Below are 13,034 nucleotides of genomic sequence, written 5' to 3' on the forward strand. Positions count from 1 at the left end.
CTGCTTCAACACACTGGAAACTCAATATGGTGTAAAAAAAAATTACACACAATAGATTATGTCACTATGGGTTAATAGAAGGGGTAAATTTGGTTCACTGGGAACATACTTGTGTTTAGAGGAGGGAGCATGATGTAACGACGAACTAAGGTTAAAGTTTACATGTTGAGAGCTCAGAACAATAAAACTAAACCACTTAACGTAATTGCTGTCCGCCGATGCAATCCTTAGATAGCTGATGAAGTAATTATGCACTTCGGGCCCGATTAATAGAAATGTTGCCATATGTTGTTAAAAACATATGGCAACATCTTACTGAAGCGACCATACGAGTCATAACTACTCATACTCCACCCAAGTTAAACAGAAACAAGCAACAGTTAGTCGGCCAACCAGAGGCTTAGGGCCCGCGCAGGAATATCCCTGCAAAAACTCTCTGTACTTATGGCCGTCTCGGTGTCTCGTGGCCAAGTTTCCCTCCTCCTCCCTCAACCCCTCTCCTCGCGCATGCACAAACATATTTCAGTAGAAACAGAAAATTCTTTTCCTTGTAATTGCTCTACTTAAAAATTAATGAGAATAGGGTTGCAATTATAGGGAGTTATACATTATTTAAATTCTCGTTAAATAATAATTAATATGAACAGTGTTCTTATTTAACGAGAAATGGAGAGAATTTTCTGCTTCCTCTATATTAGTTTAGGAAAACATAAACTGTTATATAGTGATCTTTTAGTTGATAACTTGTTGTTATTAGATCACTAGTTGTTATATTGTCAGGTATTAATTCTTGTAAAGAATACTGACAACAGGCGATAATATTATTCAGTTCTCTGACACGTTGACAATATTTATACCTCTGCTGGGTATTATCTGACACAATACGGTCCCTCTATGTGGGAAGAATTTAGTAAATGACACGCATATAGGAAAATATTAATTGATGTTAATTCTACAAATTAGTAGGATTTGTATATACTATGCTTAGCATACAACGGTAATTAAATGTTGGTTTATTTCCAACATAATTCCGGGGGGGGGGGGAATTCTCAGGTCGCAGTTCAATGTTGAGTACTGACGTACCTTTCCTTTCCCTTTCCCTGAAGTTATTCTAAAGTTTGTATGTTAGTACGTTAGTATGCGCATAACGGATGTCCCGAATCTGTTAGAAACAGATAAGAATAAGTCTTCTTAGGGAACTTATGTTAAATGTTGAAACATTGAATTATTAAATCATCTAAAGTTAATAACTTCTAAAGCCTACAATGTACTCAGGGACTTGTGTCACTATGACGTGTAATGGTTATGTTACTAAGTCTCAAAGTCTTGCAAACTCAGAGATATTCTCTAGATGTGATAATGGTGTAGTCTGTAGCCTACTCAAATTAAATTAATGGTTAAATCATTCAAATTAAGGAGACTTCGAATCTACAGTGAGGTGAACGTCCAGGGTCACTGTGACTTGTAACTGGTTAGTTACTGGACATCACAACACGGTATCATCATGACTACCTTAAATTGGATGATGAATTATTTGCTCTTAGTGATTCCATATCTCTCGTAGGCAGGCTTCTCCAGCCACAAAATTTGATCCATTGTCGGAAATCATTAGCTTGGGGCAGGATATGCGTGCAGCAAATCTACGAAATTCTTGGATAAAGGCTTCTGCCCTCATGTCAGAAGTCACTTCCAAGTGAACGCCTCGTGTGGTTGCACACGTGAAAAGGCAAATATATGCTCTCACTAGTACCTTATCTGGAGTGCCAGTGAGAAGCAAGGCTCCTATGTAATCGACACCAGTGGTCTCAAAGGGACGAAGGTGGACTACTCTCTCCTTAGGGAGTAGTGGAGATCCTGGGTAAGGACACACTCGAGTGTCGAACCTCCTGCAGATTACACAAGATTTAATAAGTGATTTGACAGTTTGAAGACCTTGGGGAAGCCAATATTTCTGTCTGAGGTCGGTGAGGGTGTCTAACACTCCACCATGTAAAGTACCATATTGATGGTGGTGTAAAACTAGAAGTTTTGTGATAATGTGGTGACGTGGTATTAGTCTTGGATTTTTTGTATCCAAATTAATTTCTGCACGAAGCAGACATCCTCCACACCTCAATATATTGTAGGTATTGGCATCGTGCCAGATGCCTAGAGACTTAGTTAATTTGTCTGGAAGATTTTCATATTCACTACCAAATGTCTTTTGTTGTGTACGTATGATCTAATAAGAGGATAGGACTGGGAAATCTATGTCTGATTCCTATCTTATCAAGAAAATCAAATACATGTGCTGTTATTCTTAGTAACTTACTCAACTTGGAATAATTATGAGGGTTAATAGCTAAGGTCTGATGAGATTCTGGGTCTGTCATGGGTCACTATGACTTGTGGCTTTTGTTTTGGCCACTGACCACTAACAAGCCATGAAGGTCCATTAAACCACATCTGAGACTTGATCAGCTGTTTTAATGATAAACCTCTTGAATGGTTATCAGCTGGATTGTCCTTGGTAGGAACATGTCTAAGTTTATATCTAGCAGATAATTCATGTATTTCCCTATCACGATTGCTGACGTTGTGTGTCTATGTATGTATTAACACGATGTACTGAACGGGGTGAGAATAGCTTGAGCTACCTCATCCCTTTGTGTGTATTTTACCTCAATAAACTTATTTCAATTGCTGACGTAGGGAGTTTTGTTGTTATTGTTTCTTACCCATTGCAAGACTGCCTCATTGTCTCATCACACTACGATCTCACCAAAGTGAATATTATTGAGTGTCTTGGTCAGGCAATTAGCCAATCGTACTCCCACCAGCAATGCAGTCAACTCCATTTGGGGTAAAGATTTCTTGATTGGAGCAACTCTTGCTTTTGATGTGAGTAAAAATGATTGTGCATTATTGACTAAGTAGGCTGCAGCGACGTACGCTTTACCAGAGGCATCGCAAAAGACGTGCAAATTTGTGGGTAAGTTTTGTCCTGAGGCATTACGAGGAAATTTCAAAACACCTAATTGATTGAAATCCGTTGTGAGTGTTTGCCATTTATCTTGCAACTCAATTGATAATAGATCATCCATTCCATATTTTTCTGCCAGCATTCTTGCATGAGGAGTTTGCCCTTTATTTATTTAACACTATCGGTCACCGGGCAGGCGCCCGGTAAACTTAGGGGTCATGTACCGAGCACGCAGTGACACCTAAATGTGTATACTTGTTTCAGCTTTTTTCACCTTAATTCTCGTGCTACGTCGCTCGTTTTGGTATCATTGTGTTTGCAATTAAATTCCCTACAGGTGTGTATAAATATAATGTCTAAAAGCCTGGCGTGACTCCCAACAGCAAAGCCTAAAGTCGGCAAAAGTTACCCGTGAGCGTGCAAAATCAGTAATACAATCTGTAGAATGTATTTGTTTGTTATATAATAAGTTAGGTTAGGATGGTTTGATAGGGTTTATGAAATGAATAACAGAAAATATGAGCAATGAACGAAAATACCAGCCAATGTAGCTGAATATCGACTCTGATGAAGCACAGAGTACAGTTGAGGTATTGGGAGTGATTAAGAGTTCGCACTAATGTGTGAACCTCCTAGGAACCGCATTTAGCACGTCGGCTAGAAGCTTTGAGCTCATTGGCGCCTCGCACCGCATTAGGGATGATGACGTTAGAAAAGAAGGTGACTGCAGAAGGCCTTATTTCAAAACATGAGAGGCTTGCTTTTATTCATTGTAATATATATATATATATATATATATATATATATATATATATATATATATATATATATATATATATGCAAACAAGCCTGAATGGTCCGCAGGACTATATGCGACTGAAAACTCACACCCCAGAAGTGACTCGAACCCATACTCCCAGGAGCAACACAACTGGTAACTACAGGACACCTTAATCCACTTGACCATCACGACCGGACATAAGGAAGTGATAGCCGAAGCTATTTGAATCACTTCCCCGCCGGCACTGGGTCATTGAGAGGCTACCTGGTGATGTCATTAACCATTAGCGATGTCTGTGCAAGGGTCACCGGGGTCACGAAAAAACACACGACACAAGTCGTGTCCACTGAAAAATGACTTGACTACTTCACCGGGGTAACGAAAAACACACGACACAAGTCGTGTCCGCTGAAAAAAGCAAAACAGACACGACTTGTGTCTTCTTACACTACTACAGGTGGATCAGACTCATTATCTTCAGATATGTCTCTGAAATGTATGGGTGACTGTTCCAAGCCTAGTCACGCCACTATTGAATTGTTTGGTAATTGACGCAGATTTTTGTTGGAAAAGTACCGGTCCTGTCAGCAATTTGCCTACAGCAGATGACAACAAATTCATTCCGAGTTGCACCTGAGCTGCCGTTTGGTGTAGACGTGTCGCTTGACCGCTCCGGCAGTTTGGGGTAGTTGCCGTTTTCGCCGGCAGGGGAGTGTGGGTGTCTCTACCCTCCCTGCTGTTTCTGGTGGTGTGGACGTGGCGTGTTTACGATGGGCAGCCATCTTCCAGCTATTGTGCAGGTGAACTCCATAGGTTTAGAACAGTTTACTGGCCGTGCAGGTTACCCGCTTGTGGACTTGGTCTTGAGTGGCATGCTGAGGGTCCCGGTCCAGGACGTCTACGGTGTTCAGCTGGTCACTGCTCGCCGTGTAATCATCAAGTTTGTGGGTGAGGCAGTGAACCGTGATTTTCTCCGGAGGTACGAGGGGCGTACGTTGCAGCTGCTGGACGGCAACGGGTCTGTGACCATTTCGGACCGTAGTGGTGCTGTGACCTATATAAGTGTCCATGGCACCTCCATTGGAGTTTCCCGAGACTCTCCTCCGGCGTTTCTTCCAGAGGTACGGCTCCGGCGTTTCTTCCAGAGGTACGGCTCCGTCGTCAGTGTGCGGTTGAACTCGCTATCGTCTGGAACGTATTCGGGTGTGAAGTCCATCATTCGGACCCTCAGGATGCGATTGAGGTCGGACATTCCGTCATCTGTCCGGCTGTTAGGGTACAACGTGCAGGTGTTTTATGCCCGGCAGCCCCGTACTTGTTTCCGGTGTGGCTTGTTGGGGCATCAGGCTGCCAGGTGTACTGCTGATCCGGTCGCTCCCGTGAATTTGTTCTATGAAGAGGATTTCCCGCTGCTCCCTTTGGAGGCGAACTCCGAGGGTGAGAAGGTGAGCGTCCCGTTCGCTGCTGAGGATCCCCCAGCGTCACCCGATGTTCCCCCGGTTGTCGCCGGCCCTCCTCCGGATGTTGCGGTGCCGTCGGATGTTACTCCTGCTGTTCCCGTGGGCCTTCCTGGTACTCCCTGTGGGGTGTCGCCGTCTGCTCCCTCGTCTTCGGCTGCTGAACCTGGCCCTGCCTCCTCACCTCGGGTCCCTACTGTGCTGGGTGCTGGGATGGCTGCAGAGCTTCCTGCTGTGTATGGTCCAGTTCCACCTGTGGTAGAGGCTGCTGCCGTTCTGCGTCAGGCGTCGGTTTGTCCGGCTAGTGGTGCCCGTGCTTCTGGATCCGCTTCCGGCTCTGACGATATCCGGCCAGAGCCCAAACGCTCCAGGCGTTCGTCTACTGCCTGGGCTGATGTTGGGGACTTCAGTGACTGTGGATCTTCAGGTGTTGACGGCGTGGATCCGGATGCGTCGTTGTCTCCACAGGTGGTTGTGGCGGAGGTTCATGTGCCTGCTGGTGCTGATGCTCGTGTCTCAGGTGTGCCTTCTGTTCCTACACCGCCAGGGGGATCTCCGCAGTGGGGTGTGGTGGCTTCCGCTGCCAGGGATGGTGTGGATGCTGGTGCTGGGCGGGGCCCTGGTAGTGACTTTACGAAAGGATGAGCGCCGCCCTGGTTTCCTGCTGTCGTCTGGTGGTGTGCCCGTGGCCGCTGGTGCCCATGTGGTGCTCTCTGGCCGGCCCCCTCCTGTGGGGTGGCGACTTGGGGACCTGGAGGTCGTGGTTGCCGAGGCCATGCTGTCTGAATGGCCGGAGGACTTTTCTGGTGAGCAGGTTCCCGGTGTATGGAGTAGGGTGGCGGTTACTCGCCTTCGGGGTAACACCGTTTGGGTTCCCTGTTTGCGAGTGTTTATTGCCAGGGTTCCGGATGATATGGCGCCCCAGGTGGGAGGTCAAGCCTCTTGGGGGAGGTGGCTGCTTTGGGAGGCGTTCAATGTGCGGTTCCCCCAGGTCTTGTTCCCGGGCAAGTATGTCAGCTGATTTCATGTTACTGTAGTGTTGTGTGACCCTCTGGCCTTTTGTTTGCCCGACTTGTTTTCTGTGCCAGTGCCTCTCCCTTATTTGTTGCGAGGCCGGTGTTTTGGTGGGGGCGTTTTTACTCCTCTTTTTGTGTTTGTGTTATTACATTGCCATGTGTGCTCTACTTCTGCATTGCTAGAATGTGTTGTGTTTTGTGTTTTTATTGTTATCTTTGTTTTATTTTTATTTTTGCTTTTATTTTTGGCTTGTGTGTGCTGTGCGATTTTCTTGTTCTATTTCATGATGTCCTTTATGTTGTGTTTTGTTCTCGGTCCTTCAGGCCGGTGCTTGTTTGTTGTAGTGTATGTTACTCTGTTTTATTTTCTTGATTGCATGGCTTGCATGTTTGGTATTATTGTACATATTGGCCTCTCCCTTTGTTTGTTGCGAGGCGGTTGGTTTGGTGTGAGTGTTTTTATTCATGTCTTGTTTATGTGCTGTATCTTTGCACTGGTGTTTTATTGTTGCATTACATGTTGTACTTGTTTGTTATTTTTGTTTGTTTGATGTGTATTGTAATTTTCTTGTCATGTTTCATGTTATACCTCTTGATGTTTGTTTTCTTTTATTATGTTTTGTTTTGAAATGTTACTGTGCTTGATTATTTGTCATTGTTTCTATTTTGTGTCTGCTGTGTTTTTCAATGGTTTTACCGTGCTTGTAATTTGTTGTACTGTGCTGTCGGCCCTTCTGGCCGGTGGTTTATTGTTTTGTTCTGTTATGTTTTCTATGTTCTTTTCTTGTTTTTATTTTATTTAAATTGCATGCTTTGCATGTAAAAAAAAAAATCATTCCTAGTTGTCGGGTGCATCCTGTAATAAATCTGTAATAATAGTCGGCTCCTATAAGGATACCAACGTCTGTGAGGCGGTCAGAATTTATTTTATAATCCGCTAGCCTCATGCCGTTACGTCTGAGATATTTCACAGTGTGGGCGAGCCCTGTGACCTGCAGGTCTGAAGGAAGCTAGTCCACTACTACAGCTTGTATTGAATTAGTGGAAGATCCGAGTCGTACCAGTAACTTGACTACCTGGTATTCACGAGGTCCACTATTTGTTAAGAAAGCAGAGATGTTTAGTTTCACACGTTTGGCAGGTTTTAACTTCAACTGCTCAACTAATTGTTGACCAGACCACATACTAGAAGGTGAAGGGACGACGACGTTTCGGTCCGTCCTGGACCATTCTCAAGTCGATATGTCGATATGTCATTCTCAATCGACTTGAGAATGGTCCAGGACGGACCGAAACGTCGTCGTCCCTTCACCTTCTAGTGTGTGGTCTGGTCAACATACTTTAGCCACATTATTGTGACTCATCGCCTGCTCAACTAATTGTTGTGTGATGAAGGTCTTCTGTGATCTTTGATCGAAAAGACCTCTAGTATTGACTCTAGACTTCTTATTAATTAGCTTAGGTTGAGCTGTAGGCAGAGTAGTATTATTGCCTGACTCAGTTGCAAGTACATTAATTTCTTGATGTTAACATTGTCTATCTAAAGGTGAATTGCATTTGTTGATTTACTTCTAAATAAGATATAGTAGGTCTTTACTATGTTTAGTGTGAGTTTGTTGGTTGACATCCATAAGTAGACTTTTTTTTAGTTCATTATTTACAACATTATTCAGTGTGTGTGGTTTGGAGTCTGAGTAGATGAGGGTAGTATCGTCAGCAAACAATATGGATTTAAGAATGTTAGAGACTAGAGAAATGAAACTTGAAATTTAGAGTGTTAGAGACTTTACTTAAATGATAAGCGTGTATAATGTTTAAACTGCACGGAAATATTGATGAAAAGCTTGGATAGCTAATAGCGCTGTTCATTTCAACCTCCATGGGGAAGGAGGTGGTGTCACTCTAACAACCCCTAGCTCAACACCTACAGTTAGTGATCAGTTAAGGCAATGAACGGCTGAGTCAATCTCCACGCGCTTCATCTGAGATTTTAACTAAAAACACACTAATATTTATTTATTTGATGGGTGGCGGTGGGCGATATTAATACTGAATGTCTGTCTATTACTATTTTTCTCTAGATACCATGCTCCTCCATCTGACTGTCTCTCCATACAGAGGGCTGGCGATGGAATGGATTTTAAACTAAAATATACACACATGTTATTATTACTATGTTCATCCCACTCTAACTGACTGACTGACTGAGTGAGAATTTGTATGTGGAGAACATGTCTCCCTCTTATTCAGTCCAATCTAGTTGACTGATTGAGTCTCTCAACATAGATGCTGGATGATGAAAAGTGCGTTTAAACTAAAACTATAATCTACACACGTTATCACGTTATGTTTACCATGTTCAACACAGTCTGGCTGACTGACGGAGAATTTGTATGTGGAGAACATTAGTTTAGAAATGATGTAAAGATGGCGTACTTGACTATTTTTTAAAGTTGAATGAATCATAAAGTTAGTTAAGAAGACATTGAACTGAGCTATATTATTATTTGAAGATGGAAAAGTACTTTGGTTTAACGGGTAAGGAGTTGGGAAGACAGTTCACCAAACGGAAAAAGCGATTTAAGAACAGACATCCTATCACACCTGTCATTTTGACTGAGTATAAGCCACCCACTAAAGCCAAGCCACTCAAGCGAGATAAAGGTCTGCCAGCGGATGGTGCGGTTGACGGCTATGAAAGCAAAGCGCACCTCTCCACACCCTCATTATCCCACACAGCCTTGCTCCACTGTGGTCGTAATGCCTCCAGCTCTCGTGTTTGTCCTGTGGCGGCGGGACAACAAAGTGTTTGTTGTGTTGTGGTGTAGATAGAGGAGCTGTGACTAAACAGAGGCGTGTGTTGGAGGGAGACGTGTCGCACTGTAGGGGCGTGATGTTGTGTTTATGTTGTCAGCTGATCCTTGGTGCGGCAGGCAGGTATTTGTTTTCTATGTTTGGCTGTTGGTGGCGCCAGGCATAAATGTGGCACAAGTCAAATGTGGCCCTAGTCTAAGTCCTGATAATGATAATGAGTATTAACATTCATGTGTGTAGTCTAAGTCGTAATGTGTATGCAATGTTCCCTGATTTCTTAAAGATCGATTGAATAAAAAACTTGGTAATAATGATGATCGTGTTTTTCCCTTTACACACTTATTTATTGAGAACAGATACATATAATGATACATAGTATTAACATTCATGTGTATAGTCTAAGTCCTGATGAGTAAACAATGATCCCTGATTTGTTAAAGATCGATTGAATAAAAAGTTGTAAATATTGCTGTGCCTTAGCACTGCATGCGCTCTGCTGAGCCACAGCAACCCCTCCCCTGTTCTCTCCCAGCTCCGTCCTTCCTACCATTCCTCCCTCTCCAATCCCCTAGTCCTCCCACCCATTCCCCACTCCCCCCAGCATTCCCCCCACCCTTGTCCCTTTGTCCTCCTCACCATCCCCCACTCCCCCGTCCCCTCATCTTCCCCACTCCCCCGTTCTCTCGTCCTTCCCACCATCCTCCACTCTCCCCATCCCCTCGCCCTCCCCTCCATTCCCCATTCCACTGTCTCGCCCACCATTTTCCACTCCCCCATCCCCTCGTCCCGACCATCCCCCACTAAACCGTTCCCTCATTCTCCCTCATCACCCCCCACTCCCACCCACCTGTCCTCTCTACCATTCCCCACTCCCTCTTTCGATGCGTTCCTAATTGATCTGATGTTTCTATCAGAAAAATGGGAACATCAAATGATCTATCACTGAAAAATAAACAGAACAGTTTAAAAAACGAAAGGAAAAATATGACAAAATATAAAATAAACTATACTCACGAAATGAATGGTATGGAAACACACAGCTCAGTTGCAACACAATGTCTCACAAAACAATTCAGTCAAAATTAAAATAAATCTAAATCTATGAAAATTCAATTTATCAATGCAATTGGAAACATTGAAATGAAATCGTGATATATTTAGTATAGCAAGTGTTGGTTTTACGTGCAACATATGGCACTGCTTTTTTTTTTAAACATGTTTTTACCTGTCATAGGTGTTGCATGTATATAGTACGTATATAAAAACACACGTATTTGAATAGAACGTAGTGTCAAAATTTCAAAGCAATTGGTGAAGGACTTTCGGAGATTACAGCGTGTGTGTTGCTCTTACATCCAACAGATGGCGGTGTTTAAGAAAAGCATGTTTTTACCTTTCATAGGTGAGGCATGTATATAATAGGTGTTCTATACTTCATATACAAGTGTTATGGAAAGTAAAGTACTCCAATTATCAACACATTCATCGTCTACTATCAAGGGAAGTGTCCTAATTCGGAAACCTTTTATTATTCATTCCTGATCAGTAATGTTAGGCAAACCAAGGCAAACCAGTTAGGACGCTAGCGAGACACAAAACAGGGTGAGCAATAATCCCATCTCTTTATTTCAGAATACTATAATAAACCTGTAACAGAATTATTTATGTGCAGCAAATATTACTGTGCAATCTCGTTGGCAGATAAATTGAGAAGTGAAGTCATTAATGTGGATCCACTCAAAGAGGGAGACCATGTGACTGGCAGGCTACCCACTTACTCTACACCATTAATGCTGAAGCCTTCTTATCAGATAAGGCTTCCCTAGTATTAACTAACACATTGGAGTTGTAGTTTAACACCTAGTAATATTGTAGTGAATGTCTACCAATCAATAATTTTGATTGATAGACTATATGTATAATCCATAACCTCCCAGAATGTGTAAGGAAACTATTTGTGGGAATTTTTATATCATAAAGTCCACTTTAAACATCATAGTTTGCTATCGAAAATATAAATTAACGTAAAATATATATTACTATATTAGCTAATATAAAGTCAATAAATATGAATCTCACAGATCATTTTCCCCCACCCCTCTCAACTGTGATGCATATACCACCCCCTCTCAACTGTGATGCATATACCACCCCCTCTCAACTGTGATGCATATACCACCCCCTCTCAACTGTGATGCATATACTACCCCCTCTCAACTGTGATGCATATACCACCCCTCTCAACTGTGATGCATATACCACCCCCTCTCAACTGTGATGCATATACCATCCCTCTCAACTGTGATGCATATACCATTTCTCTCAGCGGTGATGCATATACCACCCCTCTCAATGGTGATGAGTATACCATCCCTCTCAACGGTGATGCATATACCATACCTCTGATAGTAGTAGTCATCACTCAGTCTTGGGAGACTATGGAGGATCGCTCTGGTTGTCAATCCAGGTGCAGCGTCTGGTGTGACTGATGGACTGCCACTCTCGGATTGGCCTCATCAGTCACACCAGACGCTGCACCCAGGATTGACAACCAGAGCGATCCTCCATACACTGAGCACAAATGAAGTCTGATTCTGGTCTGTCTTCCTGGCTACCGGCTATCCTTCTCTGCCTCTTTGCCTACAATTTCTTGGCAAGTGACTCCTCGAACTTGGAGAGACTTCTTTGAACAGACTGCCCCTAGGCTTAACGGTCTGCAGCCAGTGTCTCCCACATAGCAAGATCGACGTCCATGGTTTTCAGGTCCATCTTGGATACGTCTTTGTACCGTAGCTGGGGTTTGCCTGTTGAACGCTTTCCCTGCGTCAGCTCTCCATACAAGAGATCCTTGGGGATCCTGCCGTCGCTCATTCGCACAACGTGCCCGGGGCAGCGCATTCGTCTCTGCTTCAGCATTTGTGTACATGCCGGTGATTCTAGCTCTCCTCAGGACGCTGTTGTTTGTCACCTTGTCCTGCCAGGTGATATCCAAAATGTGTCAGAGGCAGCGCATGTGGTAGGCATTCAGCTGTCTTTCCTGACGGGCGTGGAGTTTTCAACGACTCACTGCCATATATGAGAGTGCTCAGGACACAGGCTCTATTAACCTGCATCTTTGTACATTTAGTCAGATTATTGTTGGCCCACTCTCTCTTTGTCAGTCTGGACATGGTAGTAGATGCCCTACCGATATGTTTGTTTAGCTCCGTATCAAGAAAGAGGGAGTCAGAGATTGTGGAGCCCAGGTACACGAAGTCATGAACGACTTCCAGTTTGTAATCGGAGATGCCGATGTCAGGAGGGGTGTCCACTCCTTGTCCTGTGTTTTCTTAAGGCTGACGGTGAGTCCGAAAGCCTGACAGGCCTCGCTGAAGCGGGTTATGGGCCGTTGGAGGTCTTCGGTTGAGAGGGCGGTGACTGCTGCGTCGTCAGCAAAAAAAGAAGTCGCACAGACACCTCAGCCGAACCTTGGTCTTGGCTCCCAGCCTGGCGAGGTAAAAGAGCTTTCCATCCGACCTGGTCCAGAGGTAGATGCCTTCCGTGGCAGATCCGAAGGCGAGCTGCAGCATAACTGCGAAGAAAATCCCGAAAAGTGGTGGAGCCAGGACGCAGCTCTGCTTAACTCCACTTCGGACGTCGAAGGCATCTGATGTTAAGCCATTAAAGACCACAGGGCCCTTAATGTTCTCAGGGAAAGATCTGATGATACTGAGGAGCCTGGGTGGGCATCCGATCTTGGGGAGGATCACCATACATCTGAACGGTGATGGATATACCATCCCTCTCAACAGTGATAAGTATCCCATTCCTCTCAACAGTGATGCATGTACCATCCCTCTCAACAGTGATAAGTATCCCATTCCTCTCAACAGTGATGCATGTCCCATCCCTCTCAACAGTGATGAGTATCCCATTCCTCTCAACAGTGATGCATGTACCATCCCTCTCAACAGTGATGAGTATCCCATTCCTCTCAACAGTGATGCATGTACCATCCCTCTCAA

The sequence above is a fragment of the Procambarus clarkii genome, chromosome 13, assembly GCF_040958095.1.
Source record: "Procambarus clarkii isolate CNS0578487 chromosome 13, FALCON_Pclarkii_2.0, whole genome shotgun sequence".
Lineage (NCBI taxonomy): Eukaryota > Metazoa > Arthropoda > Malacostraca > Decapoda > Cambaridae > Procambarus > Procambarus clarkii.